We start from the raw sequence: 22,741 nt of genomic DNA, 5'->3' as shown, positions 1-22,741 counted from the left end.
ACCTCTAACATCCAACATCTGGACACCTTTTTGAGGGGGGTGGGGAATATAGACATGAACTAACCGTTGAACTAAATAAAAATCTAAACACAGTCACATTTTATAGGAGTTGGAAGATTTATATTTAGTTGTTCGGTTTTGCAGATATATTTAATTTCACCACTAATTTTATTATTATGATTCTTTAACTATATAAGACTAATAAATAAAGTACCGACTGAATTCAAACTATATTACAATTATTAACTACATCTTATTAGCCACCGCTCTGTTAAAGGAATATTCAGTACGATGTTGATTACATGCAATTATATATTTTAAACCTATTTCAGTGGACCGTGATGCTCAAAAATTTGCAGGTTTGTGTTCATTTGTATATGTCCACATTATGGTAGTATGTTGTCGTCACCTATGTCTGTCCATCTATTTGTCTGTCCATCGATCCGTCATCCAGAATTGTTTGTGGACGATCTAAAGGCCTATGTTATCGGGGGTTTGAAATGGATACACAGTGTTTGTATTTATGACACGGAATAGCACAATGATCAAAACTATCCATTACACTCAGGGTTATTGCATTTGATAACATAGAAAAAAAATCTTATGGACGATTTACAGACTACATTTATCACCGTTAGTCCGATAACTCTAACAGGTAAATTTATCAGCTGATTACCGCTACGTGATTTTTGTTAATGTTTGCGGTAGGAAGAATTGGTCAAATTTTAATTATTTCTTATAATACTTCTTGGGTTATTGCCCAGGATCAGTTCTATTGTCTTGGTAATGCCCTCGGTACCTTCAAAATGTGATAGCCATTATGGACTAATCTGACGACTTAGCCAATATGGGCATATGATTGGAAAACTATCGTTCATATTAATTCAGAAGTTCATATTATCTAACTGTTTTTGATATTCACTTAACATTTAAACTGTCAATTCTGTATTCTTTCAAAATTATCCCTTTTATGCAGATTTTTTAAGATTATTTTACTATTCTTACATTTATGTATAACGTATCATTTTTGTGTTTTATTGATTTATGTGTATTCTATTTTAACTTAAAGCAAGTCAAACTGCGGATATTGTATTCCATCTCCATTTAAAGCCAGAGGCATCTGACGATGACTACACCCGTATGATTGACTACGTCAAGGGCTTAATCAGTGGCGCAGATGTTGATTCTGGTAATGTTCGATTTGGTCTATCAATTGGTGCATCATACACTCCCTTCCAACTTAACACGTAAGTATTACAAATGAAAGAATGAAAACAAGAAGTTTGCCTATTTTTTCCAATGCCTTTTAAAATTTTAGAAAATTGGATGCACATTCAAATATTTTAATAGCATATTTATTCATTGAAAGAATATGCGTTTGAAAAAGATGATTTAAACAATAATTAACACAAAACATTGTATCATGCATTTGCAAAAGAAACAACTTAATGTATAATTTCGGGGAGCAAGCATAGTAATGTAATGTAATACGTCTTTGAACATCGGTCTTATGGCCAGTTCTCTGTTGAATGCACTCTGTCGTTCTATAATAAATTTACTTTTGACTATCACACTTATTTGCAATTACAGCTGGCATATACGAATAAAATGCTTTATAACGGGACGCAAGGATTCGACATCCAATTAGGGTGAGGATATTCCACTCCCGGTACTGCCAAAATCGAGTGCCTATCGACAAAAGTCTTTTAACAAAATATATAATAACGTTTAATTAAAACTTAAAAACTTAATAGAATATGATGTGGCGTGTATTACTGTGTGATATTTTGTTACAGCTACCCGGCATCTGCTGATATAGTTGAAGCTATTGGACGTTTATCAAAAAGAGTCACCCGAACACGCGGTTTTGACCTTCCAAGAACAATCTCAAATGTCCGCACTAAAATGTTTACCGCTGCCAATGGAGATCGACCAGATGTTCCAAACGCTTTGATTCTCATCACCGACGAAGCTTCCACCCAACCAGGTAGCAGAATAAGAGAGGAGGCTGCCCAGACTAAGAGAGATGGTATAAGTATTTATACTGTAGGTGTTGGTTTAGAAGACAAATCTCAACTCGAAGATGTTGCTTCGTCAACCAACACAATCTTTACAGTAACAGACCATAATGATTTGGGAAGAGCCGGTACAATGCTAGCACGTAATGTTAAGTCTTGTAAGTAGTACTATATCGGATTGGTTATCTTATTTGTTCTCTTATACATGATCGGTCAGTTTTAAATACCAGGCCACTTATCAGTCAAGCTAACCAGTGTAAAAAGATCACAAGTATCTTTACAATATAATAAAATGAGTTGATATAAATGACACTCCAAAATTTGTTAGCATAAAACTATATAGAAATACAGCCAGAATTCGGGAATTCTATGTCTATTAAACCTGAGTGAACATCAGTTGGGTGTCCATGTATTCTATTTTGACTTTTTACAGTACAAGGGGGTGGCAGAACGACAAAACCTGAAGAACGTAAGTAAACAATTTATATGTAGCATACGTTTTTTTAGACGCTGGAACAAATTTAATAACAAATATACAAATTAATTGATAACAAAGTAGTAACTGAATACAAGAATTCTTCTCTCTGCCAGGTACACGTCATTATTGTAAAGTCTTTGCAAAACTTTGTTTTAGCTTAGCAACGTTTACATATTATCTTTTGCTTAATATTTAATTATGGAAATGGTGGTACATTGGTCAAATACTTTCGCACTAAGAGGGTACATAATGTGTCACAGTATTTGTATTGAGTGATACTTTAGTATTATATGCGTCAGTCAACTAACATTGTTTATTGTCCATATTGAAATATTCATGTATCAATATATGTGTTTCAAGAGACATGTTTAGTCTATGTTATATGTTATTAATATGCCCATAGATTAAGATGAACTTTCAAAGCCATTTATTAAAGATGCATTATGTAAGCGCTAAATCTGTCTATTGTGAGTCTTTTATCTGGCTTCAAAAGTTAAATAATTCATTATTTAGATATTTATTCACATGACATAGTCAACTATGTAGGCCATCGGATGGCTCAGATGGTGAGTAGATCATACAATGCCCATAACTGCCCGAAATGATAATTTGTCACTCACAGAGACGGCCGATAGGACAATAGTACTTCGCAAATGAGAATATTAACTGCCAATCGTCGGACACAATTTAGGATAATTCTTGCCGAAACTTTAAATGTCCATAACTATACGCTCAGAATAAAGTAATCTGACTGAAATGTTCAATACAGTCATTTTCCATTGTCGATTTTTTAAGCTATTATAGCAAGAACGACCAGCGCTTTATTAGACCTTACATAATGCCTATTTAATAGATTTATTTTAATTGTGTCATTAATTCTAAATAAATCTGGTAGACTTCTTTCACTTCAAACCATAAGGCTTATAAGTCTTTCTGCTACTAACTGATATTGTAAATAACTATATGGATTACTGTGGTTTCCAGATATATCAAAATTACAAAGTTGCATTACAATCATTATTTCTTATGTTCTATATCCTTTTTGATGTACATAGGATACAATGTAATTTAACTAACATATACATGTAAATAATATTATCTTTTTTTAATCAAATTTTTTCCACTTATTTCTCAAAGGCGCATACGCTTTAGATTGATCGGCCGCAGTTCAATCGTTGAAGAAATGTAAAGGGTACTTACCCATCTTACTCTTTAAAAATTGAAATGTGTCACTTCAAATAATTATAAACTGTGTCAAAAATCTGATTAACAAAATAATTTGTTTACGTTCACTTCTATCCTGACAAAGAAAACAACGGTAAAATGCGAGAAAAATGTTTTAAATTCAGATTTGTTTAAATTAGTTCTTCAAATGTTTTTCGGTATCTCGAAATAATTGAAAATATTCTCTCCATGATTTAAGAAAACAACAACTAGTGTCACTTTTGTTGATATTTTAAGGTCTTTGAGTGAAAAATGAAAGTGTTGATATATTTAAACTTGATGCATTAATTTTTTAGAGATGGATAAAAAAATAAATATTAAAACTATTACGAACACATATTAGGCTAACCTTAACATAGATTCTATAGATTTCTTATATAGTTGAAGGATTACGTAAACATATCCACTTATTAAGCGATAGCATGCAATTATTATATTTTTAACACGATAAAAAAAACTTGGTTCGCTGCCTTATCTACACCACGGAGGCTCTGTTTCTAAAGAACATGCGTATTAGATATTTTTTGTGTTGATTCTTTTATAATAAATCTGTAAATCAGTAATGTTAGAATCGCATTTGCCACCAATTTGATGTCCACTTTAAAACAAACAATAGTTTGCTTTTTGTTTACTAATGGAAAACGTAACTGTGTATTAGTCCTAAATTCCATGTGTTTTCTAAAACTGTATTTTCTACTGAGACATTCGTTTGAAGAAATGAACTGTTCGTAGTGTTGTTAATGTGTCCGGGTCCTGATGGCCTTTGTGTTGTTTCAATGTCTTCACTACGATCACCATTTTCAATGGGACTACCTGTGTGGTGGTTTTTTCTTCTACAGAAGATGTAGCCTGAAATGTAAGCATTACTGCATGGTTTTTATGAACGATTTTTTTTTTATTCTGGAAAAATACGGAGTTGAAAAATTGATTTATACTCTTGACTGATTTATTTTGTTTGTTTTTTTTTATAATTTTTGAACGATGTTTCCTGTTTGTTTCGAAAAAATAATGCTTCCAACGAATTTTGAATTTTATATTTCCATAATTATTATAAAGTCCAAATTGAAATGTGGTCGTATATTGTCGTTGTCCGTTTTCCACACCAGCCGATTAGCTTGAAATTTATACATAGTTTTTATCTTCCTGTTGATTTCCAATAATTGCTTTACACATTCGTTTCTAAAGTTATTGCTCTTGATTACTTTGAACAATCTTGGCGGTTCTTAGATTTATTTATGCATAATATTTCTCTTAATAAGTTTATTGAGTTTTAACGATTTTCGAAAGCTTATTCGGCTAAAGTTATCTAATTGTATGTGATCTTGCCCTTAATCCCTTTCGGTGTTAGGTAATTGCTCCCGGTATCCACAAAATAATAAATGTGACAAACTTTATAGATAAACGGATCACTGATAACCCATATTTTCTATCAGTTTAAATTTACGGAATAGCTTCGTGTGGGAGTATTTGTTAATTTGGATAATTCATTCGTCTGTCAATTAACGTTGACAACTTCATGTATCATCCTGTAATAATATTCAATTATCTAATGAATTAAATAACCCTATCCTGTAAAAGTTTCTGAAGCTTATATTTGTCATCTAACATAACAACCCATACCGACTCCTTGTAAATATATTATATGTAATTACTAACATTTGTTTTTCTTGGTGCTTTCAATGTGATTTTGGAATTCAATTTGTGTTGTTCTATATTAGTGTAAGTGAAATAAATTTTGAAGCATCGTTAAATTCAAAATAGGCACAGCTATTATTAATTCATTTATTATACATTAAAGTTATTCTTAAATATAAAACTACATTTGCAGGACCCGGCATCACCCGTCCCCCAACACTCAGAGGTAAATATTAAGTGCATTAGAGAATCAAATTCTCTCTTGTATACACCCACATTGAAATTTGGTCCTATATTGTCGTCGGCCCCGTCCGTCGGTCTGGTGTTCACAATGGCTTGTGAACGCCCTTGAGGCTAACATTATTATCAGATTGCCTTAAAGGCCTATCGGGTATCAGCGATTTCCTATAATTATTGTCAAAGTTATGGTCCTTGATCACTTTGAAATATTTCGTGGGCGATCTAGAAGCTAAAGTTATCATTTGATTGGCGTAAGATGTATGCACAGTTTTTTTTATGGTCATTCGACGAAGAAACGTTTGTTCACTTTTTGAAATCTTGTGGACGCTATAGAGGCTACAATTATCACCCAATTTATTTTAAATTTATACACAGTTTTTATGACCACGAGAAGAATGAACCTACTGATTTCTGATAATTTGTCAGTGTTATTGTCCCTGATATTTTTTTAACAATCTTGTAGATGGTCAAGTCGATAAATTTATTTTTCGAGAGACTATATCCGTACACACCATTTTTATGTTCATTAAATGAATTAGTCTGGATTTATTAACCTTGATCACTTTTAAAAATCTTATGGACCCTCAAGCCGCTAAAGTTGATTACAGATTGATTTGAAATTAATATACAGTGTTTATGTTATGAAGCTTATTAATTTTCAACGATCTCTAGAGAACACGAATTATCAATGTTATCAGTACATGTTTTGTAAAATGAGTGTCAGTATCTTGAATAACTAGCAGCCAATCAAATTTTAATTATTCTTTTTATGTGTACTAATACCCTCATTACCAACAATACAGTTAATGTGTGATAACTCGGTCGATTTAGTAGGACGTTGCATTTCATTTCATTTCATTTCTCGGACGATTTAGCTGTTGTGGGAAGTATGTTACAATTGCTATCTATTCAATTTTTCGTTGTTTTGTAGTTGATTGTGTTAACTTGGAATGGACGATGGAGTACATTTAATAATAATACTTCTGCTTTGGATAATATATTATAAGATGAGGTATCAAGGATGTTGTATTCGAATAGGAGCAATCAGAGCTTTACTATACCATCTATTTATTCACAGGTTGCGACGATCTTAAGATGGATTTGGTTTTTGTTCTCGATGCATCAACCAGTGTAACAGAACCCAACTTTAAACTGATGTTAAACTTTTTAAAGGACTTCTTAACCGTTGCTAATATTGACGGTGGTAATGTTAGAGTGGGTGTACTTATTTATAGTACATCTGTACACGTACAGTTCCAGCTTAACCAATACAGTACCCAACGCGATGTTTTTGCTGCCATAGATAACATTCCATATCGATTTGGTAGTACTAACACAGCTGATGGCCTTAAAACAATGCATAGCGAAATGTACACACAAAGAAATGGCGACAGACCAGACGTGGACAACATTTGCATTGTTATTACTGATGGTGTATCAAATATCAATTCAAGAAAAACGCTAAGTGAAGCAGAAAATGCCAGAAAAAAGAATATACATATATACGTCATCGGTATCGGTTTGACAGATACACGAGAAATCGATGGAATTGCTACCAAACCTCTTGAAGACAACAGATTTATTGTCAACGACTTCGATGAATTGAGAGCTTTGAAAAGCAAAATCTTCGCTTCCTACTGTATCAGTATGTTTACTCTAGTTTCTTACCCTAATATGTTTTGTTAAATTTTATATTTTGACTACATAACAGAAACATGTAATGTCTGTGTATTTCTTAATTTAAAACTGTTTTGCGGCTTCTAGCTGTTCTAACTTTTTATTAAAATATCGTGATCAAAATAACATCTAGGCTCCCTTTCTCTTGTAGGTCCAGCAGCCACCCCAATTCCTATAACTCTGGCTCCAAGGAAATCTAGTAAGTGAAAGCGGTATTATTTCTAGCAATTTGGGACTTTACTCTACGCATTCCTTCTCTTCAACTTAACACTTTCCGGTTCATGTATAAATACACTTTTAAAAAAGTAAATTTAAGCCATATTTTATTAATTAAATGTGGAGAAGGGTATTGGTAAGACTATCATATATGAGTTCTAAAAATGCTCTAGCATTACCCATTGTCGGTTACACATCGAATTAACAATATAAAGTCGGAACATTGTTGGTGCTTATTCTTGATGTTTATACTGGGGTAATTTTAAGGTAAGTATCTACATGCATGTAAAATATCTATGTAAATAATACCTCTGAAGAGAAGCTCAAAGCGCTGATGCCGCTACCAAGGTAAGATGAGTGTAAGAACGGAATTAGCTTTGAACTTTTTTAAAATGTAAGTTTTATAGATCAGGGAATTGTTGAAATTATTGTTAGCAATATTATGTAAAAGATGCGAGCGGACAGAAAACAATCTATCTTCCGTGTTTATCTTGGAGAGATCAAAACGTAAAAAGTGTGATTGTGTTCAATTTAAAACATATGTTGAATTTTGCAAACGGATTTCATGATAGTTATGTGTATTTATGGCGTCAATGTTACTGATGAGTCCAAACCGGAAGCAGATAGAAAAAAAGACACATCAATCCTTATATGGAATTGCAATTGGTTTAAGAGATACACGTGAAATAGATGGAGTAAACCAATTTGTAACCCAAGACATTTAAGAGAAGGATCGTTTCATCTTTTTTTCAATTATTTCTTATGTGATGTTGTTGCTGACTGTAGATAACATAATGGCCTTAGGCCAATAACATATATTTAATACGTTAAATAATAAGTTCTTGATAGATATTTGTTTTATCTTGAGGATTTGGTTAGTTATAAAGTTGGCATTGCGAGGAAGTACTGGATTTTTCTTAATATATGCATTGTTACAGTATCTCACCTAAGTAGTCGAGCAGTGACTTATCTCTTTTTATTTAGGAATTCAAGAGTTTATAGCTGGGTTGGTTTCATACTCGTTTAAATATTCCCCAACCTCATATCAAAACTGTTCAAATATTACAACTTTAGGAAGGAGTATAAACACACAACTGCGACGCTGTATATCCCCATTCATATTTAATTTACATTTGGTGATTTTATCGTGTAGGTAGCATTTCTTAGAATGATGGAGAAAGGTAGCTTTTTTTTTACTCCACGCTATAAAGTTTTCTTTATACATTCTTGTGGTTAACTTAAATATCTCCGAATTTCAGAAATGATTATGTTTAGCTCGCGCTCCCAGACTATCGCCAGTATATAACTCGTGAAAAGGTTCTATAACACTTAGCTATAAACATATAACATAGTAAATCTATTTATACTGTAAATCACCATAAATTCATTATATACAGCTAATTTCATCACGAAGGATAGGACTTGGAAATGCTTAAACAATATAATTACTTCTTTAAGGTTGCAGTGATACTAGACTAGATTTGGTTTTCGTATTGGATGCTTCTACCAGTGTAACTGAACCAAATTTTAAACTGATGCTGGACTTCTTGAAAGACTTTTTACAAGTTGCTAATATTGATGGTGGTAATGTTAGGGTTGGTATAGTTATCTACAGTTCAGAGGTCCACATTCAATTCCAAATGAACCAGTATAGGACAAAACAACAAGTGTTTGATGCTATAGATAACATTCCATACAGATATGGAAGTACTAACACAGCTGATGGGCTCCGGGCAATGCACGAAGAAATGTTTACTAAGCAAAATGGTGATCGACCGAATGTTGATAACATCTGTATAATTCTGACTGATGGTGTTTCAAATATCAATTCCCGAAGAACTGTCCCAGAAGCTGTAAACGCTAGAAACAAGGGCATACATCTTTATGTTATTGGTATCGGTTTGACAGATACTCGAGAAGTTGATCAAATTGCTACCCCACCCATAGAAGAAAACAGATTTATTGTTCAGAAATTTGATGAATTGAGAGCTTTACGAGATAAAGTCTTTTCATCTCTATGCTTCTGCAAGTATTTTTTTTACCTTCATAGTTATGTTTGTAACGGGATATTTTCTGGGCTGTCGTTTAATGTTTACTCTTAAGCTCTTGTCATAACAATGGTTTTAGTTTTTAACTTCTTGTGAAATCAGAAATTTTCTTTATTAATTCTGCACTGTTCATACTTTTTCTCTGGTCTCTATTCTGTGATTACTTAGATTTCTAAATTCACACCTAGTATTAATTTCGTAATATTTCTAATGCTGTTGTTATATATATTAACATTTCAATCCTTTTTTTTTATTGTGGGTGTCAATGGTATATTATGTTGTGCTCTTTTAATGGACATTCATCTTCTTGTCTATATTTCCAGTATTGACATTTCCTAATACAAAACCTACTTGTATTACTGTTGGGATATCTATGAGGCTGTTGTTTTAATATTTGGTTCTTCATCTTTTTTTTTCCTTTTTTTTAAATTTTCTATTCATCTTTTAAGTAAGTCTAGAACAATTTACTTTCAGCTTGTTGGCATGACAAATGCAGTTTCGAAAAATACCTATCACAAAATTTAAGTTTATACTACTCGTAGTAATATTCTAATTGATGCTGTGTACTGCTCTTATTCATAATATAGTTATTTAATTCATAATGCAGTTTTCACAGTTTATGATCTTTGTAACTATTATTTTTACTCTATTTTCATAGCACCAGATCCTATTCCAATTACACCCTCCCCTCCTAGAAAAGTAGCAAGTAAGTACGAAACAATCGACTATCTATTTTACAGATAAAACAATAATTCCTTTGGTTTCTTTATTCGTAATAAGATATAAAACCCCTTGCAACAACCCATCAACCTACCTGGCGGGTAATTAAATGAAAAATTTAATTTAACTTCAGGCTGTAGCGATACTAAAATAGATTTGGTTTTCATTTTGGATGCTTCTACGAGTGTAACAGAACCAAATTTTAAGCTGATGTTGGATTTCTTAAAAGACTTCTTGCAAGTTGCCAATATTGATGGTGGTAATGTACGCGTTGGGGTGGTTATTTACAGTACCGAAGTCCACATGCAGTTCCAAATGAACCGATATAGAACAAAACAACAAGTGTTTGATGCAGTAGATAACATTCCATACAGATATGGAAGTACTAACACAGCTGATGGACTGCGGACAATGCATGAGGAAATGTTTACTCGACAAAATGGTGATCGACCTAATGTTGATAATATTTGTATTCTCGTAACTGATGGCGTTTCAAATATCAATTCCCGAAGAACTATACCAGAAGCTGTGGCTGCTAGAAATAAAAACATCCATCTTTATGTTATTGGTATCGGATTGACTGATACTCGCGAAGTTGACCAAATTGCCTCACCACCGGTGGAAGAAAACAGATTTATAGTACAGGAGTTTGATGAATTGAGAGCTCTTCGAGATAAAGTCTTTTCATCTCTATGCATCTGCAAGTATTTCTTAACCTTCTTATATCACCCGTATTCTCTGGGTTGCCATTTAATGCTTTGTAGCTCCTACTATAACAAAAAGTTATTCTGGAACCAGACACATAAAATTCCGCATTAATTCTTCAAAGTTTACACACTTATGAATGACACGTGTTCATTATGCACATACAAGTAGAAACATTGGGCGACTTTGTCGTTATACATTTAATCTACTAATAACAATAGCTTCTAGTCGTGTCTCTTTTTTTTCAAAAATTAATTACATATCGTTACATATCTTTGGTAATTTTCTTATGTGTTTCTTGTTTCTAGATAGTTCTCACTCTTATCATCTGAACTAATACATCATATTGTTATTTAGTGAATCAATAAGGCACTGGCTCACTAGCCTGGTGGTCCCGTGTTTAATCCCGGTATTGGGTCTAGAAAGTTCCCCGAAATATTATGGTGTGTTTTCCCCATGCCAGTGAAGTAGGATGGGGGGCATGTAACATGTTGAGCTTTCGGTAAAATCTAGTTAATGTATGGATATAGCTAAACAAATGTAGGTGTTCTACAGTGTCAACCATCAATCCTTCGCCCATTCAATCTATGTCGATCCCCTTTTCTTATCTAGTTAGGTATATCATAAAAACGGATTCTACTTTATGAGACATCTTAACTTTATTGCCTTAATCTTTAGATTGTTTTGTTTGGTTTATCTTTAATTAATACAGCTCAATGTTTATTGTCGTATAACTTATGATTGGATAAAAGGACCAACACTATCTTATGATGTAATACAACGATATTAATTTTTTTTTTAAAAGACGGTGTTTTCTGTAAGTGTATTGTTTGACAATAATTTGCCTTCTGCTTATAGCTCCAGATCCTATTTCAATCACACTTCCTCCTCCGAGAAAAGTACCAAGTAAGTAAAACGAAAATGAAAAAATGTCGATTGACTCGCTTTCTGTAAGACCTTAATGGTTGGTCTTTAACTCAGACAAATAGTTCTTAATAGTTTATATAAGTATGATATAACCATTTTTTTTCAAAATTAAAGTGTCATATAAGCAATTGTAGTATTATTGACTCCTATGTAACCCAATTACTAAATATTTTACAGGAACAATGTCAAGCACGTTCATTCTTGGATGGAAAGTAATACATCACTGTTGATTTATAAACAGTATCCATTAAATATGTAGCCATTTAGCCATGTCAATTCTAGACGAGGACAACTATCTGCATATGACTAAAACAATACATGTTTACATAATATTCAGTCTTTAACGCGACATTTTCTTTCAGATAGTCTCATTTAGAAGTCGATACAATATGCCTTTCAAAGAAATTGGTCTAAAGTTCCAAATAACTTTAGGGCTTGATACTATTATGGGGTAGGATAAGTATATAAATATAAATGGACTTGACTGCAGCTAATCAATGTAATTATATAAATATCTTACTTCAGGCTGCAGTGATACTAGACTTGATTTGGTCTTTGTGTTGGATGCCTCCACCAGTGTAACTGAGCCCAATTTTAAATTGATGTTAGATTTCTTGAAAGACTTTTTACAAGTTGCTAATATTGACGGCGGTAATGTAAGAGTGGGTGTAGTTATTTATAGTACAGAAGTCCACATGCAGTTTCAAATGAACCAGTATAGGACAAAACAACAAGTGTTTGATGCAGTAGATAACATTCCATACAGATTCGGTAGTACTAACACAGCTGATGGATTGCGGACAATGCATGAGGAAATGTTTACTCGAGAAAATGGTGATCGACCTAACGTAGATAATATTTGTATTCTCGTTACTGATGGTGTTTCAAATATCAATTCCCGAAGAACTGTACCAGAAGCTGTTGCTGCTAGAAATAAAAACATCCATCTTTATGTTATTGGTATTGGTTTGACGGATACTAGGGAAGTTGACCAAATTGCTACACCACCCATAGAAGAAAACAGATTTATAGTACAGGAGTTTGATGAATTGAGAGCTCTTCGTGATAAAGTCTTTTCGTCATTATGTATCTGCAAGTATCTTAAAATATTTCTCTTTTATTAAAACAAATATTGTGGTGGACACAGTATAGCATAAGCTATCTTTTCTGGCTCATTGTCATTGCGTATTTTTATGGCTGGCTACTCTCATTATTACTGTTTCTGTATTTTTCGTGTGTATATATCTATATACCTCTTCTATCATTCTTTGTATCTTTATTTATAATTTTATATGCACTATCTCTCTAATCTGTCTTTGATGTCTTTAACTATTCGATATATTTGTGTTGCTTGGTGTTCTGTCTAAACTGTAATGTGTCACTGTTTGACTTTGCATATATTTCTAGTGTCATTATTTATTCCTATGCATTTAACAGGTTTCCTTTTTTAAATAGGTTTGTATCAGTACTATAATTATTAAAATTATGTCCATATACAGTACATCTATCTATCTATCTATCTTTTATTCACTGAACCCTTTTTAATCGCTTTTTTCTAACACCTTTAACACATATGTTCCATTTAGTCTAGAATGGTCAACATTTATTGTAACACTTTTCTGTCACACGCTCTGTGTCAAGTTCGCTAATCGAATAAGGGAGACTTTCCTGGTCACGGCACCAAATCGAATGCGTACTTGATACACATTATTTGCCAATGCCGTGAATCGGCAAGTGTAGCAATATCCAAGGACCAAGACAAACGTGTAACGCAACCTGGGAAATGTTTCAAGTTTTAAAACAAAAAGGTACATTGGCGCCCAATTGTTAACGGGTTCCAGATAGATAATGTTCTGATACCTTGATTATTCCCATTTTGTGATATCTTATGTACTGCCAAAAATTTGATAAATCCTTCCATGTTAACTAGAATGTCCACCAAATCAACATTAGCATGTGGGCTTTCGACTTATTTTGCTATAATATCTCTCTCCTTCAACTTGTTTCATTTTGTTTAATTCTGATAAAAAAAATTGTTCTTAATCCTTTATATTAATTTCATTTATTTTGACTTTCACTATCAACTTAATGTATAACAAATGAATCATGTACCATACACGTACCCCTTTGTAAAGTTGAGAGTCCTTGATATTTGTGTTTACATGCAAACACTATGAACGTGTCTCCCTTCTCATCAAAACATGTTCTTACGTATTATAATTATGATATTTTGCTTTCGTATTTTATATGGAGAATAAATGTACATTTTATGTGAAGTGATATCAAATATAGATAGCCAATGATACATAATGTTATCTTCATCATTTGTAATTTCGTTTCCCATGCTTCATTTTATCAATTCCTCTGAATTAAAACCAGCATTCTAACGTGGAATAGTGCACATAGGACAGTCATTTGTTTTAACTTCTACCATCATAAGAACGTGTCTTCTATAATATATTGTATATCTTTTTTGTAGCTCCCGATCCTATTCCTATTACACTTCCTCCTCCCAAGAAAATTGGAAGTAAGTAAAAAAAAAAATATAACAACTACAAAAGTGCAAATTCAATATTTATCATAAAACTGTATTTTTGAGGGTTTCGTTTTCTGATTTTTCAATTTAAAAAATTGAAAATGTATAACTTGCTGATCAATATAACATCCGACGTTTTACTTCAGGCTGCAGTGATACTAGACTTGATTTGGTCTTTGTGTTGGATGCCTCTACAAGTGTAACTGAACCCAATTTTAAACTGATGTTAGAATTCTTGAAAGACTTTTTACAAGTCGCTAATATTGACGGCGGTAATGTAAGAGTGGGTGTAGTTATTTACAGTACAGAAGTCCACATGCAGTTTCAAATGAACCAGTATAGGACAAAACAACAAGTGTTTGATGCTATAGATAACATTCCATACCGATTCGGTAGTACTAACACAGCTGATGGACTCCGGACAATGCATGCAGAAATGTTTACTCGAGAAAATGGTGATCGACCTAACGTTGATAATATTTGTATTCTCGTTACTGATGGTGTTTCAAATATCAATTCCCGAAGAACTGTGCCAGAAGCTGTTGCTGCTAGAAATAAAAACATCCATCTTTATGTTATTGGTATTGGGTTGACTGATACTAGAGAAGTTGATCAAATTGCTACACCACCGGTGGAAGAAAACAGATTCATAGTTCAGGAGTTTGATGAATTAAGAGCGCTCCGTGACAAAGTCTTTTCGTCATTATGTATCTGCAAGTATTTTAATAATTACTTAATCCAAACTCACCTTTCTGATGCATTACGTTCCTCTCTCTTTGTTATAGTTTCAATCATTTTCGTGTAACACATTAATGTATATATATCTGTATATTTCTTCTATCAATCTTCGTAGCATGTTTATAATTTAATATGTACTCTGTCTTTTATGTCTTAAAACTATTCAGTATATTTGTATTTTTTGTTATTCTCTCAAAAATAATTTCTATTATTCTGTCGTTTCTAATTTGCTTTCGGTTTACATTATAACATGACACTTAGGGTATATATACATATATTTCTAATGTTTCTTTAATCATTTAACATTGCAAGTTCTGGTCTTTTTTTTAAGGTGGTTGTATAAGTACACTAACGTGTTTAGTGCTGTTCTTCGTGTAACACATTGATGTATATATCTGTATATTTCTTCTATCATTCATCGTAGCATGTTTATAATTTAATATGTACTCTGTCTTTTATGTCTTAAAACTATTCAGTATATTTTTTTTTTGTCATTCTCTCAAAAATAATTTCTATTATTCTGTCATTCCTAATTTGTTTTCGGTTTACATTATAACGTGACACTTAGGGTATATATACATATATTTCTAGTGTTTCTTTAATCATTTAACATTGCAAGTTCTGGTCCTTTTTAAGTTGGTTGTATAAGTACACTGACGTGTTTAGTGCTGTTCTTCTCAGTATTGTTTCTATATATCTATCTAACTTTCCTTATTTATTCATTTTGTTTTTAATTCAGAAACGCATTCAACGTTTCCTTCTTTTTATCTAAGACTTTTGACACATATGTGTCCATCAAGTTCAGAATTGTTTACATATATTGTAACACTATCCTGCTACACGTTCTTGATCATGACCACTAACCGAATAGCTAAGACTATCCTAACAACGGCAATAAATTGTATCTGTAGCACTATTCTGCTACATACTCTTTGTCACGATAGTGTAGAATTGTCAAGAACCACAGCAGACTTGTAACACAGCTGTGGATTAGACTATTCTAAAAACACTACCAAATCGGATCTGTAGCATTACCCCGAGTTTGTCAGTAAAAAAATCTAAGGCTTCACTATGGATCTCACTGCGGACTTTAAAATGACATCACGTTGTGTTTTAATAGAAAATACATGTACATCAATAATATAAAGTTCACAAGAGCTACGGCATTATATATACACGAATAAGTGTGATGCTCCATTCGCAACTGTTCGCCTTGGCCGGATAAAATAGTCTAAACGCACAGCTATTCTTTAAAGCATAACCGACTAAAAAAAACAGCTACCCGACGTCCGTTGTTTATAGAATTCGGGTAGATAATATGATTATTTCCAGCCTTTCATGTGCTGGTTAAGATGTGATAAACCCGTCCTTCTTTATGTGCCTTCTTCTTTTTGTTTTATTTTTATTCCGAAATGAAATATGCATTATACACTTACCAATTTGTACACTTGAGTTTCCTGGTCATTTTTGTTTACTTATAAACTCTGTGAACAAGTCATTGTTTAATCGAAAACGTTTTCTTACACAATTATTAATGTTGATTCTTCGTTTTACAGATTTTCATGTAAAGAATCTCACCTTCGTCATTTGCAATTTGTCTTCCTTTCTACGGGGTTTCAATTTCTTGGGTTTAATCCAACAGTCATTTGTTTTAACTCATAATAAGAAATTGTCTTCTATAATATGTTGTATATCTTTTTTGTAGCTCCCGATCCAATTCCTATTACACTTCCTCCTCCCAAGAAAATTGGAAGTAAGTAGAACATAAATATAGCATACACTAAAGTGTAAACGAAAAACTAGATTATTATAAATGTGTATTTTGGAGTTTTCGAGCTTTGATTTTTCAGTTTATAAAAATAATTCGAGATGTATAACTGACCTGCCGATATAAAATCATACATTTCACTTCAGGCTGCAGTGATACTAGACTCGATTTGGTCTTTGTTTTGGATGCCTCTACAAGTGTAACTGAACCCAATTTTAAATTGATGTTAGATTTCTTGAAAGATTTTTTACAAGTTGCTAATATTGACGGTGGTAATGTAAGGGTCGGTGTAGTTATTTATAGTACAGAAGTCCACATGCAGTTCCAAATGAACCAGTATAGGACAAAACAACAAGTATTTGATGCAGTAGATAACATCCCATACAGATTCGGTAGTACTAACACAGCCGATGGATTGCGGACGATGCATGAGGAAATGTTTACTCGGGAAAATGGTGATCGACCTAACGTTGATAATATTTGTATTCTCGTGACTGATGGTGTTTCAAATATCAATTCCCGAAGAACTGTGCCAGAAGCTGTTGCTGCTAGAAATAAAAACATCCATCTTTATGTTATTGGTATTGGGTTGACTGATACTCGAGAAGTTGACCAAATTGCCACACCACCGGTGGAAGAAAACAGATTCATAGTACAGGAGTTTGATGAATTAAGGGCACTACGTGACAAAGTTTTTTCGTCATTATGTATCTGCAAGTATCTTAAGATAGTTAAATATTAAAACAAATGTTATGGTGGACACGATATAGCATAAACTCACATTTCTAACATAATGTATCTCTATGGCCTCTCCTTATTATAGTTTCTATCATTTCTATGTAATGTATAAATGGTATATATACATATAATTCTTTAATCATTCTTCGTATCATGTATTTACAATGTAATATCCACTCCCCCAATCTTTCTTTGTTGTCTTAAATATATTCAATATTTCTATATCGTATTCTATATTACTTCTTGTCATTCTCTTAGTTAATGTGTTACTGTTGAACTTTATTATTATTCATTTAACCACTTATGATTCGAAATTACAAGTCTCTATAAGTACAATAATGTGTACTTTTTATTATTTATTATTATTCATTTAACCACTTATGATTCGGAATTACAAGTCTCTATACGTACAATAATTTGTACTTTTTATCTAACACATCTAACACCTTGGACACCTGTGTTCCATTAAGTCATCTATCACTATACTATCTCGTTTTTGGGTATGCATATCCCGGTCACGGCACCAACTCGAATGTGTTGCACTATCCCGCTACACATTTTTGTCACTCATTGAATCAGAAAGTGTAGCAATCGGAGTCACTTACGCAAACATATATCTACCACAGCCCTCTGTACACTGTTCTGTATTATCGTGCGTTTGCCAGCAACAAATCTAAGACTTCAATATGACCTTTGTTACGGACTTTAATATGACGTCAAGCTGTATCCTTTATTTCACTTCGATGGGCATTTGTAGACGTAAATACAAAACAATTATAAACTTTGCAATTAATTTTGTTTTGAATCCGTTCTAATAATATCCCTTATTGTGTTTCTCTCTATCAACTGTCAATGTAATGTCTATTATGACTAATCAAGTATCATACACGTATATCTTTATACAGTTATGTATTCTTGTTCTTTTTCTCTACTTACCAACTTTGTGAACCTGTCTCATTTCTAATAAGCATATATAATTTATATTTATATTTTGCATTGTTTCAATTACTCGGATTAAACTCACCATTCTTGGTAAAATAGTACAATCATTTGCTTTAACGCATACCGTAGCAAGAAAGTGTCTTGTATAATACGTTTTATATCTCTTTTGTAGCTCCCGATCCTATTCCTATTACACTTCCTCCTCCCAAGAAAATTGGAAGTAAGTAGAAAATCAATATAACTACTTAAGTGCAAACGAAAATCTAGATTTATTATAAATGTGTATTTTGGGGGGTTTATTTTTTGCATTTTTAGTTTATTCGAAATCTATAACATGTCGACCGATACATAACCATCTGTTCTACTTCAGGCTGCAGTGATACTAGACTTGATTTAGTCTTTGTGTTGGATGCTTCTACCAGTGTAACTGAACCAAATTTTAAACTGATGTTAGATTTCTTAAAAGACTTCTTGCAAGTTGCCAATATTGATGGGGATAATGTTAGAGTGGGTGTAGTTATTTACAGTACAGAGGTCCACATGCAGTTCCAAATGAACCAGTATAGGACAAAACAGCAAGTGTTTGATGCCATAGATAACATTCCATACAGATTCGGAAGTACTAACACAGCTGATGGTCTCCGGACAATGCATGAAGAAATGTTTACTCGGCAGAATGGTGATCGACCTAACGTTGATAATATTTGTATTCTCGTGACTGATGGTGTTTCAAATATCAATTCCCGAAGAACTGTGCCAGAAGCCGTTGCTGCTAGAAATAAAAACATCCATCTTTATGTTATTGGTATCGGGTTGACTGATACTCGGGAAGTTGATCAAATTGCCTCACCACCGGTGGAAGAAAATAGATTCATAGTACAGGAGTTTGATGAATTGAGAGCGCTTCGAGATAAAGTCTTTTCATCGCTGTGCATATGCAAGTATACATTTATAACACTGCCCGTATTGTTCTGTCTCAAACATATCTTTCAGAAACATGCCTTCTTCTGTTTTTTTTTTGTTTTGTCATATTGTCTCTTCTACCGTTCAAATACTTTCTAACAAAACGTATCAACCCATGTACAGTTTTCTTTTCGTTTTGTTTAACAATATATATCGTTCTTTCGGTGTCTCAAATATCCAAGCTTTACTTCAGCAACCACTGCCCCTTTATTCTTATCTGTTATCTTACTTTCCGTTCTATTTTCAACAAGTTTCTAACCAAACACATCTATAACCTCTTATATAAAGTTCTCTGTTCATCTGAAAAATATATTATAGTGTTGTATGGGTGAAATGTTATTCCGTTGCCCGTTCTCTTAAATGTGTAACTAATACCTCTGGTATCCGGTAAATCAAGTCTTTTTCTCATCATTTTATATGTATCATACGTATTTCACTTGATACTTTCTTAAATGTGTAACTAATACCTCTGGTATCCGGTAAATCAAGTCTTTTTCTCATCATTTTATATGTATCATACGTATTTCACTTGATACTTTTTTTTTATTAAAACACCTACTCTATATTTCTTTTTCTTTTTTACCTAACACTTATATGTTCTATGTTGTTACACATTCTTTCTCACGGTCGATAATAAAAAATGCAAGACTATCCTGGTCACGGCACTCAATCTAATGTGCAGCACTATCATTAATCACGTACCAAACATGACTTGCGTCCTTATTTTAGTTTATTTACAAGCTCTTTGAATGTGCCACTTTTCAAACCAATAACGTTTTCTTGATTATTATGACTTTCCTATTTTATATATAGATTGTTGATATTGTGCTGTCCGATAAAGGAGTTCATATGCTAAATTCGGTTATCTTGACCCTTTGTAATTTTGTTTTACTTTCTACGTCATTTCAAGTTCATGGGTCAAATCCATCATTCTAGGTTGAAAAAAGGCAAACAGGACTGTCATTTGCTTTAACTCCTACCATAATAAAAACTGTCTTGTATAATATATTTTATATTTTTTGTAGCTCCCGATCCTATTCCTATCACACTTCCTCCTCCCAAGGAAATTGGAAGTAAGTAGAAAATCAATATTCCAACTGCTAATGTGCAAACTAAATATTTAACATCAATTTATTTTGTGGGGGTTTCGCCTTCTGTTTTGTCAGCTAATAAAATGTATTCGAGATGTATGACTACCTGGTCGATATCAATCCATACGTTTTACTTCAGGCTGTAGTAATACCAGACTTGATTTGGTCTTTGTGTTGGATGCCTCTACCAGTGTAACTGAACCCAATTTTAAACTGATGCTAGATTTCTTGAAAGACTTTCTACAAGTTGCTAATATTGACGGCGGTAATGTAAGAGTGGGTGTAGTTATTTACAGTACAGAGGTCCACATGCAGTTTCAAATGAACCAATATAGGACAAAACAACAAGTGTTTGACGCTATAGATAACATTCCATACAGATTCGGTAGTACTAACACAGCGGATGGACTTCGGACAATGCATGAGGAAATGTTTACTCGACAAAATGGTGATCGACCTAACGTTGATAATATTTGTATTCTCGTGACTGATGGTGTTTCAAATATCAATTCCCGAAGAACTGTACCAGAAGCTGTTGCTGCTAGGAGTAAAAACATCCATCTTTATGTTATTGGCATCGGGTTGACTGATACTCGGGAAGTTGACCAAATTGCTACACCACCGGTGGAAGAAAACAGATTCATAGTACAGGAGTTTGATGAATTGAGAGCTCTTCGAGATAAAGTCTTTTCATCGCTGTGCATATGCAAGTATACGTTTATTACGCTGTCCTTATTGTTCTGTCTCAAACATATCTTTCAGAAACATGCCTTCTTCGGTCTTGCTGTTTTCTCCTATTTTCCCTTCTACCGTTCAAATACTTTCTAACAAAACTTATCGACTTATGTACAGTTTTCATTTCGTTTATTTAACAATATATATCGTTCTTTCGGTGACTCAAATATTCTAACTTTACTTCAGGAACCACCGCCCGTCTGTTCTTATCTGTTGTCTTATTTTTTGTTCTTTAATTCAACAGTTTCCTAACAGAAAACGTCTATAACATCTTATATACAGTTCTCTATTCATCTAATTAATAATCTAATATGCATATTATAGTGTTGTGTGGGTGTAATAATGTCATTCCCGTTGTCCATTCTCTTAAATGAGTAACTAATACCTGTGGTATCCGGTAAATCAAGTCTAATTTCATCATTTTATATGTAGCATGCATAATTGATTTGATTTTGTCCATTTAATATTTTGTTTTTATTTAAAAACTCATTCTACATTTCTTTTTTTTTTACCTGAAACTAATAATTATGTTTTATTTAGTTCGGATTATTGTAAGACTATCCTGTTACACATTCTTTCTCACGTTCGATAATAGAAACGACACGGCTATCCTGGTCACGGCACTAAATCGAATGTGCAGCACTGTCAAATTGTTGATATTGTGCTATCCAATACAGGTATTCATAAATTGATCCTTTGTAATTTTGTTTTACTTTCTACGTCATTTCAAGTTCTTGGATCAAATCCATCATTCTAGGCTGAAAAAGGCAAACAGAATTGTCATTTGTTTTAACTTCTACCATAATAAAAACTGTCTTGTATATTATCTTTTATATTTTTTGTAGCTCCCGATCCTATTCCTATCACACTTCCTCCTCCCAAGGAAATTGGAAGTAAGTAGAAAATCAATATTTCAACTGCTAATGTGCAAACAAAATATTTAACATAATTTATATTGCGGGGTTTTCGCCTTCTGTTTTGTCAGCTTATAAAATGTATTCCAGATGTATGACTTGCTGGTCGATATCAATCCATACGTTTTACTTCAGGCTGTAGTAATACCAGACTTGATTTGGTCTTTGTGTTGGATGCCTCTACCAGTGTAACTGAACCCAATTTTAAACTGATGCTAGATTTCTTGAAAGACTTTTTACAAGTTGCTAATATTGACGGCGGTAATGTAAGAGTGGGTGTAGTTATTTACAGTACAGAGGTCCACATACAGTTTCAAATGAACCAGTATAGGACAAAACAACAAGTGTTTGATGCTATAGATAACATTCCATACAGATTCGGTAGTACTAACACAGCGGATGGACTTCGGACAATGCATGAGGAAATG

The sequence above is a fragment of the Patella vulgata genome, chromosome 9, assembly GCF_932274485.2.
Source record: "Patella vulgata chromosome 9, xgPatVulg1.2, whole genome shotgun sequence".
In the NCBI taxonomy this organism is placed as follows: Eukaryota; Metazoa; Mollusca; class Gastropoda; family Patellidae; genus Patella; species Patella vulgata.
The sequence above is the reverse complement of the archived record's forward strand: the minus strand, read 5'-3'. Positions refer to the sequence as shown.